The sequence below is a fragment of the Lolium perenne genome, chromosome 7 (genome assembly GCF_019359855.2).
Source record: "Lolium perenne isolate Kyuss_39 chromosome 7, Kyuss_2.0, whole genome shotgun sequence".
NCBI classification, from domain to species: Eukaryota; Viridiplantae; Streptophyta; class Magnoliopsida; order Poales; family Poaceae; genus Lolium; species Lolium perenne.
In genome coordinates this window covers 248,699,818-248,721,206 of record NC_067250.2, presented here as the reverse complement: position 1 = coordinate 248,721,206, position 21,389 = coordinate 248,699,818, and positions in this window count along the sequence as shown.

Below are 21,389 nucleotides of genomic sequence, written 5' to 3'. Positions count from 1 at the left end.
TCTAATAGGTGGTGTTAGGGCATCTCCAACGCGTCGACCCATCCCGCGTCCATGTGTTCGGATCGATCGAACCGGAGAAAAACGCGGCCCAGCGCGCGGACCCATTCTAAAAGGGATGGCCACGGCGTACGGGACGACCCAAAGCCGGCCCAAATCTGGACCTTGTTTGCGTGGCCACGGACACGAAGGGCTGCCCTCTCGCGTCCTCCCCTTGTCCTCCCCTGGCCCGCCTGTCTGCCTCCCAAAACACACCCACTTCACTCCACTCTCAAAACCTAGAGATCGTCGGCAAAGATCCTGTTGCCACCACCGCCACCATCGGAGACGAGGCCTAGCTCGCGGACATTGTCACTCCTGCCGTGGAGGAGGCTCCTTTCCTGGACGCTCCGGTGGTCCCGCAGCCAGCACCGGCGGCGAAGAAGGCGAAGCCCGAGGTCACCGCGGAGCAAAGGACGATCGAGAGCAAAATAGGGCCGACCGGCGCAGGGCCCACGAACAACGGAAGAAGGAGGCCGCTGCCACGGAAGAGAGGCCGGCCGAGCAGCTCCTCCAACTCCAAACGGAGGCGAAGGCGAAGGCCCTGCAAGAGCATGCCATGCTCTTTTACGGCCACGCCGCGCTCGCTCAGCACATGATCATCCCGGGCGCCGGCACGGACTCGGCGGGAAGCTCTGCCTCGTCCATGACCCGGCCCCTTCCTCCAAGGTCAACAGCCCCGCCGACTGCCCCGCTAGGGTACACGCCCGGCGCGCAGGAAATGGTGGCGCCGTCGGGGCGGTACCTGTACCCGTCACGGGATGGGTCACCGGAGGTGGCCGGGCGAGTCCATGAAGGGGTCGTCGCCTTCGTCCATTGACCTCAACCATGCGCCGGCGGCGCACTCCAAGGCTCCCAAGCACCTGGGAGCAGCAGCGATGCCCGGTGCTCGCAATCTATTCGACGATTTGTCGGGCGAGCACGCGCCGCCATCTATGCAGGCATCGTCCACCATGCAGGCCCCTCCGTCTTACCCACCGATGATGCCGACCACCATGCCATATCCGTCGTCCGAGCAGGCTCCCCCGCCTCCTCCCATTGTCATAGAGTAGGACACCACTGGCCATCCCGGCACCATGAACATCGACCAGGAGCCGTTGTTCAGTGACGCGCTCACACAAGCCGCAGCTGCACAAGCTCGAGGTCGCCGTCTTAGCAAAAGAACCAGCAACTACAGGCATTGGGCAAGATCCATTGACATGTGTCGAGCAGAAGGGGGCCGTATTTTGGCGCCGGATCCATGACTACTGTAACATCTCAAATTTTAAAACAAAGAAGAAAATGAATTTCCTTTTTTCAAAAAGTGGAACCAACAAAAATTGTATTTAAGTTCTATAATGTGCATTGTGCTCATGCCCAAGTATTGTGAGTTTTGCCATGATGCTTGTCTGAAGTATTTTGAAATGTTTCTAAACCCTAAACCCTACCCTTTTCAAGTCCAAGACCTCATCAAGTTGAACAATTTTGTTGTTGACCACTTTGACTAGTTCTCTTTCTGTTGCTTAATATAAGGAGGCAAAGTGACAACATCAAATCAGATTCTAGATTAGGTCAATTTTGGATTTTCACAAAACAATTCCAAAATTCAAACCAATGCCACCAATTGATGCCAAACCTTATTTAGATAATGACAAGGGATTAACTTGTCAATGCCTACAAGTAGTAGACTAGGGTTTCGTTGGATGTAGAGGACAAGTAGATCTCGAAGGTTTCAGCCGAAAAGTACTCGACGATGTAAAAGCTAGGGTTTGAGAAACAATGATTCGATCATTTCTTTGTCCCTCGACTCCCCCTTATATAGGAGGCGGAGCCGAGGGATTCGTGATACACAAGTTTACAGAGTCCGGGAGGGTTTCTGACCCGTCCCGCAAGATTACAACTTACACTTCCTATTACAACTCTATCTTTTCATAATAACATCTTGGGCTTCCGGATCTTCTTATTCTTCGGGTCGTGGGCCTTGAATAAATCCCGGGTACCATCTTCGGCAGGCCCATTGGGGATGCCTATGTCAGTAGCCCCCGAGATTTTGTTTGAATCGTAGAGTCAAAGAAAATCTCCACCTTTATATTTATGCGATAACTCTGAACTTTATCACATATCTTTGCATATGAATTTCTATATTGTACAGGGATAATGGTAGTTGGGGCTAGTTCATCTGACGGATCAGATACTAGTTAACTGCTCTAGTGGCAATCCGCAAAAACCTACTTCAAGATCACGTCCCCGGACATGATCTCGGGATACTGGTGTAAACTTCGACAGGTGCCGCTTAAGGTCTTACCATTCTGTCGAGTCCCAGTCATTTTTATCGGGTACCTAACGCGTCCGTTAGGATTTTTCTTCGTATCTGTTGATACAGGAAAAAAGTAGCAAACCGACGTTAGAGACGGCGCCACGCCACACAGAACGGATCTGGGGTCTTACCTTCGCAAAGTTTTGCGGCATTCAGAAATTATTCGCAACTTTGGCGTTCTGAGAATATATTGTCGAGTGCTTATTCGGCTGTTGGAATAGCACATTTTATTGAGTCAACGGATGACTTATATTTCTCTCCCGATGGGAGTATATGTAGAGTTAATTTTATAACTCGAAATATGCTCCTTTTTTCTTCTTCTTTTTCTCTATCTTTCTTTTCTCTTCTTTTTTTTATAATTTCATCGGGCACGCGAACAGCGTTCCCGATGGGAGTAGCCCCCGAGGCTACAGCCAAGAACTAGTGCTTGGTTGTAGGCTCAACACTTTAATGCGTCGTGTCGCTATATTGTCATTCCTTCTCGAACTTTTATATCTATCGGGTGCGCGAACAGCGCTCCCGATGGGAGTAGCCCCCGAGGCTATGAACAAATGCTTGCGTTTGATCATAGGCTCCCGCAATTTCTATATTGTCATTCTTAACTTTTACTTTTTCCAAAGTAGCCCCCGAGCATTTGGGCAAAAACTTGTATTTGATCAAAGGCTCCCGAAGTAATAGATAAATTTTCCTTCCGCCAATCTTCTTGTTTCATACTTGTCGCCATTTTTCCCTTGGTCAAAGTGACCTCAGTACTGACAATAGCCACGACCTTTGTATCCAAGGAACTCGAGTACTGTTGTCTCTGCCTTGTGGGTCCAAAGTCCCTACCATGTTGACACGTCGTGCAAGTGGGGGACACACATCCTCCGCTTTTTCTGGCGCACGTACTGTAACGCCTATTATGTTCCATTAAAGTAAAAATACCTTTTTACCCTTCAATTACCAGTTCATTGTCCACCGCACGATTTCTCCATCCAACGGTGCGTCGATTCAGCACACCTTTATTTAAGATCATCGTCTTCCTCCTTCTCCACTTTCGCTCGTGCCGCTCCTCTGCTCTCATCTGCCTAAATCCTCCTTTACGCCCCATAGTTCCTTGAGCTCCGCCACGCTCGCGCTGTGCTACTGCGCCATTGTTAATGCCACCGCGCAGACTCACCAGGAACAGTACCCCTGAATCCTCGATGGCTGCCGCGGATCTGGGAAGCGTGGAGTGGGAGCGATCCAGAATCTCCGCCCAAGACATCAACTTGCTGAAGAAACTGGGGATCAGCAAGAAGCAAGACGCGCTACGCTTCCCCAGCGAAGAAAGCTACCCAACCCCTCCAATGGAGTATCGGGTTAGTTTCGTTGATCATCTCATCCGCGGCCTTTCTGCCCCCATTCACAATTTCCTTCGAGGGTTGATTTTTATGTACGGATTGCAACTCCACCATCTCACTCCCAACTCCATACTCCACATCTCGATTTTTATCACCCTCTGCGAGTCCTTCCTTGGAGTCCAGCCAAACTGGGCTTTATGGAAGCGTCTCTTTTTCTGTCGCCACAATGGCTCTGCCAACGTCGCCTATAACATAGGTGGCGTCGTTATCTGCGTCCGCCCTGATATCGAGTACTTCGATGTCAAATTCCCTGATTCAGTTCAAGGGTGGCGCAAAAAATGGCTATACATCCACGAGGAAAACCACGGGTCTGTTGAAGACAATATTCCTCCTTTTGATGGTGCCGAAAGAATCTGTCGCCGCCGTTCCTGGGATGCAGAGGCTACCACCGAAGAAAAAGCGGCGACAGAGGCACTGATGGCTCGCATCCACGAGCTTCAGAATACCCGTGGCCAAGAGTTATCGGGTATCCAAATCACGGCGTATTTCCTTAGGATTAGAGTGCAACCTCTGCAAGCTCGCAAAAATCCCCTCTGGAAGTATGCTGGCGACGAAGATGTGGATCGCTTGTCAGCGGATTTGTCGGTCAAAGACTTAGAAAAGCTTGTCCGCAAAATCTCCTCCCTCAACAAGAAAGATCTTGTTCCCTCGGCTTGCCGCGTAAAGCCGTATAGCGCCACCAACCCTCTCCCTGAGGTAATTTCTCGTGTGAACTTTTTTTTTATTGACTACTTTCTTTTGTTTTTGTTGACATCCTTTGTATGACTTTCTTGTCGACATTCTTCTGTTTTGTAGAACCATCCAGATCTTGTTTCTCTTCCTCCCCTTCCTGAAGGTGGGGAAGTCGAAGAACGGGCCGTTGTCACCGATGACAACCAGGGTCCTTCTCGCCCTGAGAGTGAAGCCGCAGTTTCCCGAAAATCTGCGGTATCCTCTGAAAAAGAGACTGAATCTGAGGGCACCGCCTCAGTACCTTCTCCTCCTGCTGCTGTTTCTCCAAAGAACAAAAGGAAGAGGAATGAAGTCGAAGATTCCGGCACCTCCAAAGCCGAAGAAGCTGGTCCTTCCGAAGGGAAGAAAGCTTTTGACCCTTTTTTGGATGCCCTCGTCAGCTCGTAAGTCACTATCCTTTGTCGTTTATCTTGCAAAATACTTGTCATCGTTTTGCTTATATTGTCGACGTTTTATTGCAGTGATGACGAGGAAGAACATCCACATATTGACGTGGCTGCTCGAACAAGCACGTCACGTACTTTAGTTGTATCGGATGCTCAGCCTGATGTAGAGGAAACTTCGCTTACTCAACATAACGTCGAGCATCCAACTCCACCTGCAAGCCCCTGAGCCCCTTCACCGAAGAAGGCCAGGATTGAACCAGTCGAAGAACCCGCCCAATTGAGTGGTGGTTTCACGACTTCTTCACTGAATGACGTAATTTTTCTCCATTACTCTTTTGTTTGTTACCTCTTTTTTCCTTATTGCCATCGAATTTTTCCTGCACTATATTTTTGACTTTTCTTTCTTTGGGTTTCTCTAGCCTTTGATGAAGGAGTTTTTCCGTCTCGGTACCCAATTCGTCGGGTACCGTGACCTTTCGAACCAGCTGAAAGGTATCATCTTGCTATCTTTTCTTGATTTGTATTTCCTTTCTCTTAATTCTTGTCGCAACAATCATCATTGTTGACTACTTTTTCAGCCGATCTTGCGGAAGCTGAAAAACGTGCTGACACACTTGCTCGCAAACTGGAGCAAAGTGAAAAAGCTCGCAAGGAGGCTGAAGCGGATGCCAAAAAGGCTAAGGCAGAGGCCGCCACCGTCGAAGATCTCCGAAAAAAGCTTCATGAGGCGGAAGACTCTCTAAGCGAGCGCGTTTCTGAACAATCTGCTCGCGAGGAAGTGATTATTAAGCGCCTGGCGTCGCAAAGCCGTCATTTTGTCAGTAAGTGCCCAAACTATTTTGACTGCCTTGAACTTCTTCTATCTTGCTTGCTTATCAATAAACTTTTGTCTTAGCAGGAAAAACGGGTCAAGAATATGAACTTAGTGATCCCGAGAATGATCCCCTTCTTGACGCGCTTTCTCTTCTTCAGATTCATGGAGACGAGGCACGCGACGGGCTTGCCGAAGCTGAGGCGGGGTTATCGCGGCTTTATCCCTACTTCTTCCCGAAGAAAGAGCAACCCACGCCATTCCTTGCCCTTGCCAAGTGCTTCAATACTTCCGAAAACCTTGGGCTCAAACTTCATCAAGAAAGTTTGAAGGTTGGCGTGGAGGGTACTATCTCCTTGGTTGCCGATAGCCAACAGAATATCGACTGGACTAAAGTTGGCGACACGCAAGAGATGGAGACCAAAAAGTGGCAGTCGCTGATCAAGGCTGCGAAACCAAACTCGAAGAAGGTCCTCGCTTATCTTGGGTGCAAGCCAACTCCGGCTCCAAGCTCATCCAAACCGGAGGTCCAGTAGACCACCTTGTCTTTCCTCCCTTTTTCCTTTTTCTTTCTTCCTTTTGATGCTGTCGCCAAAGTACCTTTTGGCGACACTTATCCCAATAGCTCCATTGTAATGTCTTGTAATTATTCTGAAAATCAATGGAATTCTATTTCGCTTGATGATTGATGTCGACTCTTTTTAATTTCAGTTGATATTTTATAACTATACTCCAGCTCCTGCTCCTTCCGATATTTTGCCTACTTCTCGCTCGAGGAAAGTTCTTGTTAATACTGAACTTGGTGAAGATTCCTCGAGTGCGAGTTTATCGCAAGATTTGGAAGAACTTCGGCAACAACTTCAATATGCGAAGAGGCAAACACTGGTGATGATGGAACAATCTCGCAAGGCCTCTGAAGCAGAAAAAATTGCACTTCAGCAAGCTCAAGAAGCCATGGCTGCCAAGGAAGCCGCCGTTCCTGAAGCTGAAAAAGCAACCACCCGAGAGAATTTTATGCTTGAATTGATGAATGAAGCCAGCGCAGATATGTCGGGTACGCTTTTTTCAAATCAAAACTCCTGTCTTTTTGCCGTGTCATCTCTCTATATTTTTTAAAAAATTCCTGCGCTGACTCCAAATAGGTTCCTTTCTTGATGCTGCTGCCGAAGAAGAGAGGGTAAACACAAGGACAAATCTTCTTGTTAACCTTTCCCTTGACCATGGTTCTCTGTTCTGGGCCACTCCAGAGCGGACCCGACAAATTGTCAGGTTTCAAGACCGCGCCTCTCAAGTTCGCGACTTCCTGGATTTCTGTACTAGAACCTTGTCTCTGGTTTACAAGACGATGTTTCCCCGGAACGAGGCACCCGATACTCTTCTTGGTTTGATGGAGAAATTTCGAGATGCTCCTCAAATCCATGGATTTGTTCGGGCGCAACTCTCTGCTGGCGCCAGGCTTGCTATGATGATGATCAAAATCTGCCATCCCAAGTTTGATATGAGCCAAATTGTTACCAAGTGCTTGGCCAAGATGGCGAAAAGGAAAAGGGATGTTGGCAAAATTGATGATTATGTGACCCCTGTGGCAGAAGATATGATGGACGAACTTCTTCGGATGGATTCTGAGTTCTTCGTGAAAGGCATAATTGATTTTTTTACACAGTACTCGTTCTTCAAATCGAATGACCATAGATAACATACTAAGCCATAATTGATTTTTTTCCTTTGAGTTTTTCTTAGGAACCGTCTCTTGTATGTTGTAAACATGTTTTATATTGTAAAGCCAACAAATTATTTTTCTTCATTAAGCCCCCGAGTGTCTTGGTGGCGAATTTCTTTGTTGTATGTGCGAGGTTTTGAACCAAGGCAACTAAATTATATTGAGTACGCTATGTTTGCGGGTACGAGCCCCCGTGCCTTGTTGTTGATCGCTATCTTGTATCTTGGTTTATTTTGCGAGGTGTTTTACACCAAGGCGAAATATTTTCGGAAATATATGTTGCAAATCTTAAGCACAAGCCCCCAAGCCTGTCGAAGAAATATATATCTCAACTATCTTTATTATATTGCAGCACCGCGAGCCCGCCTTATTAAAAACCTTTCCCGGCCCCACTCGGTGCCCCGAAAAAGGAAAAGTGTGCGTCTGAAAACTCGCGGGCGTTTCAGTACATTGTATTTTCACAAGGAGGACTATATTTTGACTCTAGGCGTAGAACCGCCTGAGTTGCGCCACGTTCCAGGGGTTTTGGTCGACAACCCCTGTCTTCTTGTCCTTTATCCTGTATGCTCCTCCTCCGATTACTTCTGTGACGATGTAAGGGCCAAGCCATGGCGACTCGAGTTTCTCATGACTTTTCTGTGTGAGCCGAAGAACTAAGTCTCCCACCTAGAAGGATCTTGGTCGCAAACGTCGACTGTGGTAATTCTTCAGGTCTTGCTGATACTTGGTTACCCGTGAGAGTACTTCATCTCGAGCTTCGTCGAGTGCATCGACGTCATCCTCCAATGCTTTTCTCGAAACTTCTTCATCATACTCCGTGACTCGTGGAGCATCATGTTCTATCTCGATTGGTAGTACTGCTTCCGCTCCGTGGACCAGGAAGAACGGAGTTTCTTGTGTCGCTGTATTTGGTGTTGTTCGTATACTCCACAACACACTGGGCAGCTCCTCTGGCCAGGTGTGTCGAGCTTTCTCCAGTGGTGCTAGTAAGCGCTTCTTGATACCATTGCAGATGATGCCGTTGGCTTTCTCCAGTGGTGCTAGTAAGCGCATCCATCAAACAACTTCTCGAGCTCATTGTAGACTTCCGTGTATGCTATCATACTGTCGTTGACTGCATCGCATTGGTTCATGACTTGCTGAGCTACCAATTGCGAGTCGCCAAAGATTTTTAGTCTAGTTGCGCCACAAGCTTTCGCCATCTTCATCCCGTGTATGAGAGCTTCGTATTCTGCCTCATTGTTAGATGCGTTTGGGAACGTCATCCTCAAAACGTACTTCAGCTTGTCGCCCTCAGGTGATATTAGTATCACGCCTGCTCCAGCTCCTTCTAATCTCTTGGACCCGTCGAAGTTCATAGTCCAAGTTCTTGATAAATCCGGTGGTCCTGTATTTTGTAGCTCCATCCACTCTGCGATGAAGTCTGGTAGAATCTGTGACTTTATCGCCTTTCTTTTTTCATACGTGATGTCCCGAGGGGAAAGTTCTATTCCCCAAAGGGAGACACGACCCGTAGCTTCTGGATTGTTGAGTATATTGGACAAGGGCGCCTCACTGACCACTATTATCGGGTGTGCCGAAAAATAGTGCCGCAATTTTCTTGCGGTTGTAAACACTCCATATGCTAGCTTTTGATACTGAGGGTACCTCTGTTTCGAAGGCGATAAGACTTTGCTGACGAAGTATACTGGCCTCTGCACTCCATGGAGTTTTCCTTCTTCCTCTCTCTCAACGACAAGTGCTGTACTTACTACCTGAGGTGTGGCCGCAATGTACAACAACAGCGGTTCCTTCTCTTTCGGTGCCACCAAGATTGGTGGTGTCAAGATTTTGCGTTTGAGATCCTCAAAGGCTCTGTCTGCCTCTTCGTTCCACTGGAACTTCTCTCCCTGCTTGATCAAGGCATAAAACGGTAACGCCTTTTCCCCCAACATGGCGACGAATCTGCTTAAAGCTGCGACTCGCCTGGTTAACTGTTGTATTTCTTTCAACTTTGTTGGCTTTCTCATCGTTACGATGGCCTGGATTTTTTCGGGATTTGTTTCAATCCCTCTTGCTGAAACTAAGAACCCGAGAAGTTCTCCTGCAGGGACGCCGAAAGAATATTTTGTCCGGTTCAGCTTGAGACAGAACTTATCGAGATTGTCGAAAGTTTCCTTCAAATCCTCGATTAGCGTGTCTCCCTTTTTTGATGTTATGACGACATCATCGATGTATATTTGTACGTTCTTCCCGATCTGTGTTGCTAAGCACTTCTGCATCATCCGCTGATATGTTGCTCCCGCGCTTTTCAAACCGAAAGGCATTGTTCGATAGCAGAACACGCCGTAAGGTGTGATGAACGCTGTTTTGACCTCGTCTTCTTCTTTCAATCTGATCTGGTTATAACCAGAGTAAGCATCCAGGAAGGAAAGACGTTCACATCCTGCCGTGGAGTCGATAATTTGATCGATCCTCAGGAGGGGAAAGTGATCCTTTGGACAATGTTTATTGAGACACGTGAAGTCGACGCACATGCGAAGGACTTTCGTGTTTTTCTTCGGCACCAACACTGGGTTAGCTACCCACATGGCTTCTGTATGTAATTCCTTGATGAAACCAGCTTCTCTGATTCTATCGATTTCCGACAGCATAGCCTTGCGGTTTGGTTCTGAAAAACGCTGCAAAGGTTGTTTGATTGGTCTTGCTATTGGATCCAAGTTTAGGTGGTGCTCGGCAAGTTCCCTGGGTACTCCTGGCATGTGAGCTGGACACCATGCGAAGATTTTCCAGTGCTCACGGAGGAACTCGACGAGCGCGCTTTCCTATGCGAGGTCCATGTTTGTCGCGATAGACGTCGTCTTCTTCGGGTCTTTTGGGTGAATTTGCACTTCCTTGGAGTCCTTTGCAGTATTAAAAGATGATTCCTTATTAGGCCTTCCTACATCTGGCAGTACGTCGTAGTCAGTCGTGAGCCTCGACGCCATGTACTCTGCTTGCATCCCGAAGGTTTCTGAGAGCCGACGAAAATCCTTATCACATTTATCGGCTAGCGCGAAGCTTCCTTTAACTGTGATTGGCCCTTTAGGTCCAGGCATCCTCCACAACAAGTATGTGTAATGCGGTACCGCCATAAACCTGGCATATGCTGGGCGCCCCAACAAAGCATGGTATTGTGATGGGAAATCCACGACTTCAAACTCTAGCCTCTCTATCCTATAGTTTTCTCGAGTGCCAAACTGAACGTCGAGATTGATCTTCCCCAATGGGTAACTTGGCTTTTCTGGTGTGATGCCGTGGAAACGTGTATCCGTTGGCTTGAGGTTTGCCAAGGATATGTTCATCTTCCTTAGTGTATCTGCGTACATAAGGTTTAAATTGCTGCCTCCATCAATGAAAACTCGAGATACATCAAATCCTGCGATTACTGCTGGTAAAGTAAGTGTTGATTGCCCCGGTCGAGGAACTTGTTGCGGGTGATCCGCAATTGTAAAGCCAATATCCTGTCCTGACCAATTGAGGTACTCAACTGTTGGTGGAGGCATCTTCTCTGCCATGAACACCTGTCGCGAGATTACTTTCTGAGCTCTATTGGATGGTCTGCCTTTCTGAATCATCGAGACCGCTCCATGGGAGTTGGGATCAATGTAAGGTGGTGGCGCTGGTGCTGCCGCTATTCTGAGCTGATGTCGATTTTCGTCCGTGATTGCGGGAGGAGGTGGTAGGTGGATCTCACTCCTAGGTCCCTGAGGATTTTGACTTGCTGCCTGAGCATTGGCTTGCCCAGCGAACCTCATCATTGATTGAAAATTTCGGCAGTCTTTCTGTAAATGCCCCGACTGCCTCTTCCCGTTATTGTCGACATAGAAGTGTATTTGACACGGGCCGTTCATCATATCCTCGGGAGACACATACGGTCTCTGGAACCTTGGCCCACTATTTTGCCTGTTGTTTCGTGAGTCGTCTCTATTGTCGCCTTGCTGCTCATTGCTTCGTTGGTAGTTATCTCTATTGCTTCCTCCAGCGCTTGCTCGAAACCCAGCCGAAATTTGGCCAGGTGCATCATAACTCGAAAATTGTCGAGAGAATCGTCGTCTATTTTGAAAATTTCGACTGCGGTCCTCCTCTGGTGACCTGTGTCGTTTATTATGCACAGCATCCTCGCCATCTGCCCATCTGTTTGCTATTTACATTAATGATGATACTGTCCTTGGGTTAGTTCTTCCCAAGTCTTCCACGAAATCTCCTCGTCGAACTCCTGCTACAAACGCATCTATCGCTCTCTCGTCAGATATGTTTTCTGCCGAGTTTTTGATGATGTTCCACCTTTGGATGTACTTCCTCATTGATTCATCATGCTTTTGTCGACATGATCTCAATTCCTCGAGTGTCGCAGGCTTTTTGCATGTAGACCGGAAATTCTTGACGAGTATGTCCTCGAAGTCAGCCCAGCTGTCGATGGAACCTGGAGGAAGCTTTTTTATCCAAGATCTTGCGGCTCCACTCAAGTGTACCTGAATGCTTTGCATCGCCGTTGCCCTTGTTCCGCCTATTAACTTCACCGTCTCGAGATAATCTACCAGCCAATCCTCAGGATCCTGCAGTCCGTCGAATTTCTTGAAATTATCAGGTAACTTAAACCCCGAAGGAAACCGAGTTTTTCGGACCCTCCTTGTAAAACATGGTAGCCCACACATATCCTCTTCGGCTATGTCTGGAGAATGTCGATGCTCCCTCCTATTTTGTCGTGCCCTGTCTACCCTTGCTTGGATTTCTGTGTCCCTTGCTCCGCCTGTTCTCTCGGGAACTACTGCTGCGACAGTAGGGCGTGGATTGTTTTGCCTTGCTGATCCTTCAGGAGGTGAATTTACGAACGCTGCTCCCATGGCTCCAACTCCCGCCATGGCCATGTTGTACAATGCCTCTCTTGGATCTCCGGTAGGTGGTTTGGACGCGAGGATGAAAGCTTGCGTCGCCATGTACCCTGCTTCTGGCGTCTTAGGGATAATGTTCCCCCTTGTGTCTATCGACATAAAGGACATGTCGAGGTTTTGGACTAGGTTCTCCCTCTCGGCTTCAGGTATGTTGTTTAGTCGAGACCTTGCCCTGTTGCGAGCTCCTCTGTGACTGCTGCACGAAGTACCTGATTGTCGGCTCAATTCTGCTCTTCGCCTGATTGTCGGATTCAGGATCGACCGCTAAGAATCCCGAGAAGATCGGAATCTCGAGACGATACGCTCCTTCCTTTCCGACGCGAAAGTGGAACCTTCCGAACGTCATCTCCATGGGCTCCTCCAGATACGCATATGCATCCAAACGGGAGGGCGGGTGAGGAACAAAATCAACGAGACCAGTTTCGATCTGTTTACCTCTGTCCATGATGTTGCTTGCTATCGACGAAGTCGACGATCTTGAACGTGCCATCGAGATCAACTCCTTGTCGCCTCTAAATCCCACAGATGGCGCCAATTGACAAGGGATTAACTTGTCAATGCCTACAAGTAGTAGACTAGGGTTTCGTTGGATGTAGAGGACAAGTAGATCTCGAAGGTTTCAGCCGAAAAGTACTCGACGATGTAAAATCTAGGGTTTGAGAAACAATGATTCGATCCTTTCTTTGTCCCTCGACTCCCCCTTATATAGGAGGCGGAGCCGAGGGATTCGTGATACACAAGTTTACAGAGTCCGGGAGGGTTTCTGACCCGTCCCGCAAGATTACAACTTACACTTCCTATTACAACTCTATCTTTCCATAATAACATCTTGGGCTTCCGGATCTTCTTATTCTTCGGGTCGTGGGCCTTGAATAAATCCCGGGTACCATCTTCGGCAGGCCCATTGGGGATGCCTATGTCAGATAACACCTATGAAGAAATTTGGCCAAAATCAAACACAAATGTGACCATTGCATCTCACATATGGTGATCACATAATTTGAATTAAAAGTACAACCACTATTCCAACCACTATGTACCACCTCACCATCCCTCTATTGTGCTCATCTATAGTGCATTGTACCCCTAACAACTCTCAATGACCTCACCTAGCCTTGCCATGATCACCTTGACACAAGGACTCTCCATGCCATGGCATATGTCACACACTTTTGGCTTTGATCAAATGTGCATGCCCTAGACCTCTCTCACATTGCCCACCTTGTCAAACACACTGGCCTCACACCACTCAAGCTTTCCATGCACTCAGAGACCAAGAAATATGCATAGAGGATCCAATGCCAAACCATGTCAGACACCATGATCACCACCATGCTCACCTGCTCCCCTCTCCTCTGCTCTCTCTGACCTTGCCAAATAGGCCTACCTCACTCCCCTGCACCCACTGGCGCGAGCCCTGGCCAAGGAGAGCACGCCAACGCTCGGCAACGTGACGCGCCCACGACGCCAGGACGCGCCAGAGCGTGCACGACCACGCTCTGGACGCGCCAGTACATGAGCTCGCCCTGTCGCCTCACACTCTCTCTTGCTCCCTCCTTTCTCCCACAGACTCTCCGCGACACCAGCGACCTCATAGACAGGCTCTCCTGCACACGCACGCCCTGTAGCCGACGCCATCAACAACGATCGTCCGCCACAGTACACGGGTACGCGAGGACGATGATGATGCTCCCGTCCCTCTCCTACTGCGCCATGACGCGCGTCGTGACCGCCTCGACATCGCCAACACGATGCGCCCACTCCCTTGCCCTCTCGTGACCTCTAACGCCGTCATCATCACTCACCTGCCCGCACCCCCTCGGCCACCCCTCGCCGCTGTAAAAGGAGGCATCCCCTCGATGATTTCTTCACACCAGTAGCATCCCCTCTATCTCCTGAGCCTCCACGACCACTTCCCCTCTCCGATTACACCCTCAGTCGCCGGAATTTCACCGAAGTAGCCCGCAACAGCCGCGACATCGAGCCGACGATCCCGAGCACCCCTGGAGCCGCCAATACCCTCCCTCGACTCGCCGTCGTCTCCGCCGCCGATTGCCCGCCTCGCCGACCTCGCTGGACGCCGGCAAGCCCCCTATCGCAACCCCTCTGCCGCCAGTAGGGTTTGCTCTTCGGCGAGCCCTGTCGAGGAAGGTGACGACCCTCAGCCGCTCGATTTGCTTTTAATCCGACGGCTCACATCGCTGCGTACTGCTTCGGCGTTATAACGCACTGACAAGTGGGAGCCACTGTCAGGCGGCCCGCTGCGTGCTAGATGCGTAGTTGGGCCGACCCATTTGTTTTCCCGCGCTCCCTTTTAATTCAAATCTCGTTAATTCGATTTAATTCAAATTCCATACTGGTGTCAAATTCAAAATAGAATAAAACCAAATCCACTGAGCCAAATTTGATGAATTTTATATTGTTGGAAAGCTTATGAAAAGCTCTAACAAACTACACTGGCCTCAACCCTAGATTGGTTGTAGAAATAATGTAGCAAAAAGAACAAGCTAGTACCTTTTTCAAATTCAAACATTTATTAAAAATCAACCATAAATGATTTTGAGGTGATTCCACCTCTCATAATTCACATTTCAAATACCCTAATTGTTTATGTAAAAACATAGCATAGTGTTTACATGATAATGGGCTAGAGCAAAATAGTGGCTATGTGGCCATTTCTAGTCCATTTAAATTACTCCACTTAATTAATGAAATAGTATGAGAGGATTTCTCTCATTTAAATCATGGTCCTAAGTGATTCAATAAGAGGTAATGACTTTAGTTAATAGAGCCTCATATTGTATTACTTAGTGATATTAAATTGTTCCATATTAGTGTTTAAATTACATGAGGTGTAATACCTCATTTAAATCATTTTTCCAAATGATAAATGTGAAGTGTTGACTTTGGTCAACATAATCTCACACTTATTAATTGAGGAGATTAAATCTTAATAAAGATTCAATGAGAGGAAATTATTTCTCCAAAGGAAATAAATAGAAACCCTAATCCATATTTCAATAAGAGGAAATTATTCTTCTGACAAGTTTTCTTAAAAGAAAAACCAAGCCAACCACCTTGTGATTAATGTGGTGATGATAGGATAGCTTGTGTGATCCATTTGAGTGTGAAGTCTAGCACTTAATCATTGTGTGGTGATTGTATACCTCCTATCCGTTTATAGACGCTAGTACTCAGGACTACCAGGGGGAAGAGGTATTCTACCAGGAAGAAGAAGAAAGCTTTGATCATTGTACCAATCAAGGCAAACTATACTCTTGCAAGTTACCCAAGTGCAAGCTCTACTTGATCAAGGCACCACTACCATACTACCTTGTGTTTTACTTTCCAAGTCCCAGTTTTTATCTTACAAGGCTTTTACTTTAATTATCAAGGTTTACTTTTATAGTTACCTTGAGTCTAGATAAGGAGTAGTACAAGAACATCAAAGTTAGCCAAGAGAGCTACAAGCTAGTTAGCACCCCTCATGACTAGTGGCTAGTGCTAAAACTAAAATTGACTACTCTAGATGGGAACTTGTGAAATTCTTGACTTTGAAAACCTTGGAATAATGAATCATTCTATTGAAAGATTTTGAAGGTGAAGGTGACTTGAATGACATAGTGATTTTGATAAAAACTGATGATTGGGTTCGGATGCGATACCATTCTAATTTTTGAGTACCCCCACAATACCTGATTATGGGTAAGGCTTTAGCTGGAAATTTATGTGTCTTAGTATGGGTTCCCTCTGAACAAGCGTCATAGGGGTTATGCCGAGGCTGCCTCCGTTGAAAGTGAAATGACGTGAAATGAGGTGAATGTCCTACCCAAGCCCTATGCAGTTCCCAGGTTGGCGGTTTGCTATCACTGGGAGGCCAAGCTCATAGGGAGAGGTGCCTATACTAGGGTATGTAAGTGAAAGGTTAATGGTTGATGATCCGCATACTGATTTATGATTATTCAGGGCTATCCCTGACGGATGTAATCAAATGTTGTGGCACAAGTGTGCAACCTCTGCAGAGTGGAAACCTATTCGAATAGCCGCGTCCGCGGTCATGGACAGTTGGAAAGGCCATACTGTTCCGTCATCAGAACCTTTCAAAATGTGACATGTGACTAGTGATTTGAGATTTGAACTTGATTTATGAATTTGAATTGATCACAACAGAGTTGTGGGAATGACACTAATGTTCCCACTTGAGTTAAGCAAATGAAGAGTCTTTGATTACTAAATGCTTATGAAATAAAATTGGCTTTATGCAAATGAACCTAGAGCTTAGAACTCCATTGATATAGTTGATAGTGCTTACACTAATATTAGTTTGCGAGTACTTTAAAGTACTCATGGCTATGTCCCTGGCTATTCCAATGGGCAGACTATGAAGAGGAGCCCCAGTACCAGGAAGATGGACAGCAGGACGTCTATGATAACTAGGACTACTCCTGACGTCAAGCGTTGCCTGTGGAACAGATGGACCGCTACTACGTTTTTTTCCGCTGTGTGTGTTTTGTAATTGATCACTAGATCAACCCTTGTTGTAAGATTGGATCATATGATCCCTTGTTGTAAGACAATTATGGTTTGTAATGAATGATGTTCTGTGATATCAATCTATTATGTCTCGCAAAAACAATATTCCTGGGATTGCGATGTATGGCATAATAGGCATCTGGACTTAAAAATCCGGGTGTTGACAACTACTTCCATGAACATCGCTGGTACGGAGAGGAGCCATTTTACAGCAACCGCAACGAGTGCTCCCTCCAAAAGAGGTGGGGAACAATTCAAACGGAATGCAACAAGTTCCAGGTGGCGTACGATCATGTGAAGCGGATTCCCGTTAGCGGCCTCGGCATGAAGGACTTGGTATGATTCTTAAGCTCAACTTGTTCATTCGTTTTTTGCACATATGTTTGTAATTGTTGTCTCGCTTTGCTCTAGGTGTGGCAAGCTTTGGATTTCTTCAAAAATGCGAATGAAGGAAAGAACTTTGGCGTCCCTCATTGTTGGAAGGAACTCGAGGGCACCCCAAGTTCCAGGAGGGGTACGAGGGGTACATGGCGACCTTGACTCGCAACAAGAGTGCCAAAGATGCCACAGTCATTGACCTTGATGGTGGCCAGCCTTGCGGTAGCTCCGCTTCTCATGCAAGCCGTCCACGAGGCCACAAGGCAACCAAGGCCGACTTGAAGCGTGATGCTTCGGCCATGCATTTGGTCGGCACTTTGAAGAAGATGTATGCTGACAAAGAGGTGTCCACGGACAAGAGGGATGAGAGGAATTGTAATGTCCCAGGTTTAGAGACGATCGAGGGGTAGATTTTAGAAAGGGATGTGCACTGCATTGTAAATTCTGGGGAAATTTCGCGCTTTTAAAACAAAATTGCATCGAAGGGGGACAAGTTTCTCTCTCGACACCTTACAGGATTAGGGTTTCGAGAGTGCGACAAACTTGTTTCTTATTCAACTAAACTAGGGTTTTGAGAAGAGAGAAGGGATATTGCATCACAAACTTAAGTTGCATGATTGAATTCAAATTTAAGTTGCATGATTGAATTCAAACCTAAGTTGAATTTGAATTTCAAATTCAAACATTAAATAAATGCCCTATATTTCAATTGTGAGGAAATTCATTAAGTAAATAATAAATAATACACATTATGAACAATACAAACAATAAGTAAAGCGCATTAGAGAAAACCTTGAACTTTATTGATTATCACACAATATACATTGTCTTTACAATGTTCACAATTGAAATAAAGGAATAATACAACCCATTACAAGAATTGGAAAAAAACATAGAAAAAGAAAAGAAAAGAAAAGTACAATGTATTGATCTATCCTAAAACTACAAGTTAATCTTCATTTAAGCTTGAGCTTGATGATCTTCATCTTTATTTGATCATCATCTTGAACCCTGCACACAAACACAACAAAGCAAATGTTATGTCAAGTGGCAAAGCCACTTGGCAGGTTAGAAAAGAAATGGTGAGTTGAGCAGATATGATCAGTTCTGCCGAGCTGATCTGCTCATAGCCCAGATGCCAAGCATCTAGCACACACACACAGCCAGCCTACTCACAAGGCAGTGTGCATGGAGCACAACACACACACCAACAATGAGTCACCAAGTGTGGCCAGGCCTTGTTGTCGGCCAGGAGAACAAAGTAAGGGAGGTATAAAACCTTTTCCACCGCCAGAACCAACAATCCATCGACCAGCAGCTTGGTAAGTAACCAGATAGCAACAACACAAGAACAGGAAGAACAACACTGCTGTTCAACCTGTCCATAATCATCACAGGATCAACTCAAGCATCACAGGCTTGCAAGGAGGAGCAGGGCAAGCTTAAGATCATCATAGAAGCAATCCTCTACAACAACAAAACAATCTAGGAGCTGGAAGGAGGTATAAATCAAATCAACCTGAGCAAAACCAAGTTTTGCTCATAAATAAGCATCCAATGCATCACAGCAGCACAAAAGGGTAGAATACCCTGTTTGTGTCATCATCTGGCTGTAAAGCCATTTGGTGCAAGCAAATATGGGTAAGACCACTAGGCAATCATCCTATGGGAACATCAGTTATGCAAATCAGAGCATAACTAAAGAAATCCAGCAATGGATGAAATCACAGCTAGCCTAGCCCACACACTTAGCACCTACAGCTAACTATGCCATCAGACTATAGACAGTTCCTTGTCTATATTTTGTTGTCAACATCAAAAGCCACAGGAAGTCCAATATTGGATCAATCCAGTGAGCAGTTGTTCCATCCCAGCAAACAGACCACCAACCATAGCAAGTCACAGAGAGGGGAGCAACCATGACAGCATCACAAGTGCTGCCAGGGTCACCTCAACCCTAAGTCAGCACAAGAAGCCACTGCAACATAACCCATTAGGGTTCAGCATGAGCTAGGGTACCAAATCAGTGATTGGCATCCCTCTAGCTACATCAAGTCCATCCATGAGATCATTACTGCTCAGCAGTTTATCTCAGTTATCTATTCACTCAAGTCAAACTACACAGATAAATGAGATGCATAATTACACAGTGCACCAGAACCTTGCAAATGATCTAGATGATCACTGCAAGTAACAACAGGTGCTGGGGTAAGCAAGAGCATGCACCAGCACAGGTTTGAGTGCCACACAGGCCAAGTAAGAGCATCAGTGCAACACAAGCCATAGGACAGCAGATAATCATCAAGCACTAAAGATCATATGATCAACAGGACCTAACAAAGCATGCAAGTACATGCTAGAGCCAACCTAGCAACAAATCATGAATCATATGACTAACACAGCACCAATTCAGCAACAGTTGCTTCACAGCTAAGCACATAAATAATTTATGATTGTATCCAGAAGCACATCAAATGCTTGATGAACCACTGGATCATAATACACAAGCCAAGCATATATCAATTCATCACTGAATAACCCTGATAAGCCCACAGTAATGCTCAATTGAGCATAATCATTAATTGAGCACAAGAATTAGCCACAATGGCTCAGGCACTTGCAAATTTGCAAGAACTACACACTGTAATCAAGCCATGGCAATAAACATGAATACACTTAAGCATCTAGCAAGCTTATTAACAAGAACAGAGGCATAGAGATAGAATTAGACTAGAAATTCTTGCACAGAGGCATGGCAGGGCTGCACACAGCAGTAGCACACGCATGGCACAGTAGCATAGCACAGCAGCTCAGGAGCAAGCAAGCCTGGCGCAGCAGCAGAGCACAGCAACTCAGGAGCGGGCGAGCAAAGCGCAACAGCAGAACATCAGCATGGCGAGCATCTCTACAGAGAGATACAAGCCATGGCCAGGGCTAGAGGAGGAAGAAGAACAGGCACAGGAGGGAGAAGGAAGGGAGGCGCACTTACCCGGGGTCGAGCAGACCGACACAGTCATGGCGGCCACGGCGGCAAACGCCGGAGCGCGGCGGCGCCAGGGGTAATTTGGTCTTTTCCAAATTCCTTTAAAAACACAAACTTTGACTTAAGTTTATAAAATCATTATAGCTCTAAAAAAATAATTAAAAATATGAAAACCACTCAGTGTTAAAAACTCTATCATAATAAAATATGAAATAGAATTTTTGAAGTTAAACAAGAATAAGTTCAAATTTGATGATTTAAATAATCACACATTTTATTTTCAATAATGAAAATAAGTCCATAAATTCTTTTGGACTCTAAAAACACCTTGACAACATTTCAAGGTTATATTTTGCCTTAAGGAGAGTATCCCTAAGTTATTCCTAGTATTAACCTCTCACATAAAATGATAACGACATCGAAAGGGGGGAACAAACCCTAAAACTGGAATCATGCATCAAAGCTTCTTTAACCATTGCCCTTATCGGACAATGATGTTATTTTTCAGCAATAGAGGACAAGGGTCAGTCCACACCATCCAACTGCAACACTTTGCAGTGTTCAGGCAAGTTCATCGCTTGCACATCTCATTCGAGTATTTTTACCAAATTACTTGCAAAGTACTATGTTTATCACTATTGCATAAAAAGGTAAAACCACTACTTTCATAACTATGAATATGACTAAGTGGTTGGCAATGGAACCATGGATTGTGTTGATATGGTGGAGGTTCCATTGCAAGGGTTTATATCCATCTAGGATTAAACAACAAATGTCATCCAGTGATTCTTGTGCCGTAATACCCGTGTTAACCATAAGATCCGGAGTGGGACGGAGTAGTCAAAAGTGTTTCCACCTCTCGTTCATCAACGGATGCGCATTACTGGGTGCACTTGATCTCGAGAGACAAGATGCAGGGGGAACCCGTAGAAGTCCCCACGGTAATGTGGTCTATGATGGGTTGCATCTGCCGGCGTAGGAATGTATGGTAGAGCCCTGCATTGTCGTCGTGGTCGGGGTCCATCCTTAATTGGTGTAAGAGGACCGGCGTGGACCCAGGGTCAGAGATTGCAACAAAGGGTGGGTGTTCGAGGTAGCGGAAGAACATGATTGGCTAGACCTTTTACCGGGCCTCACACCAAAGGAAGTGTGGACGGGAAAGTTGCCCGGTTGGCACCAAGGTTAAGATCTCTTATGGGTAAAGCAACACACCTCTGCA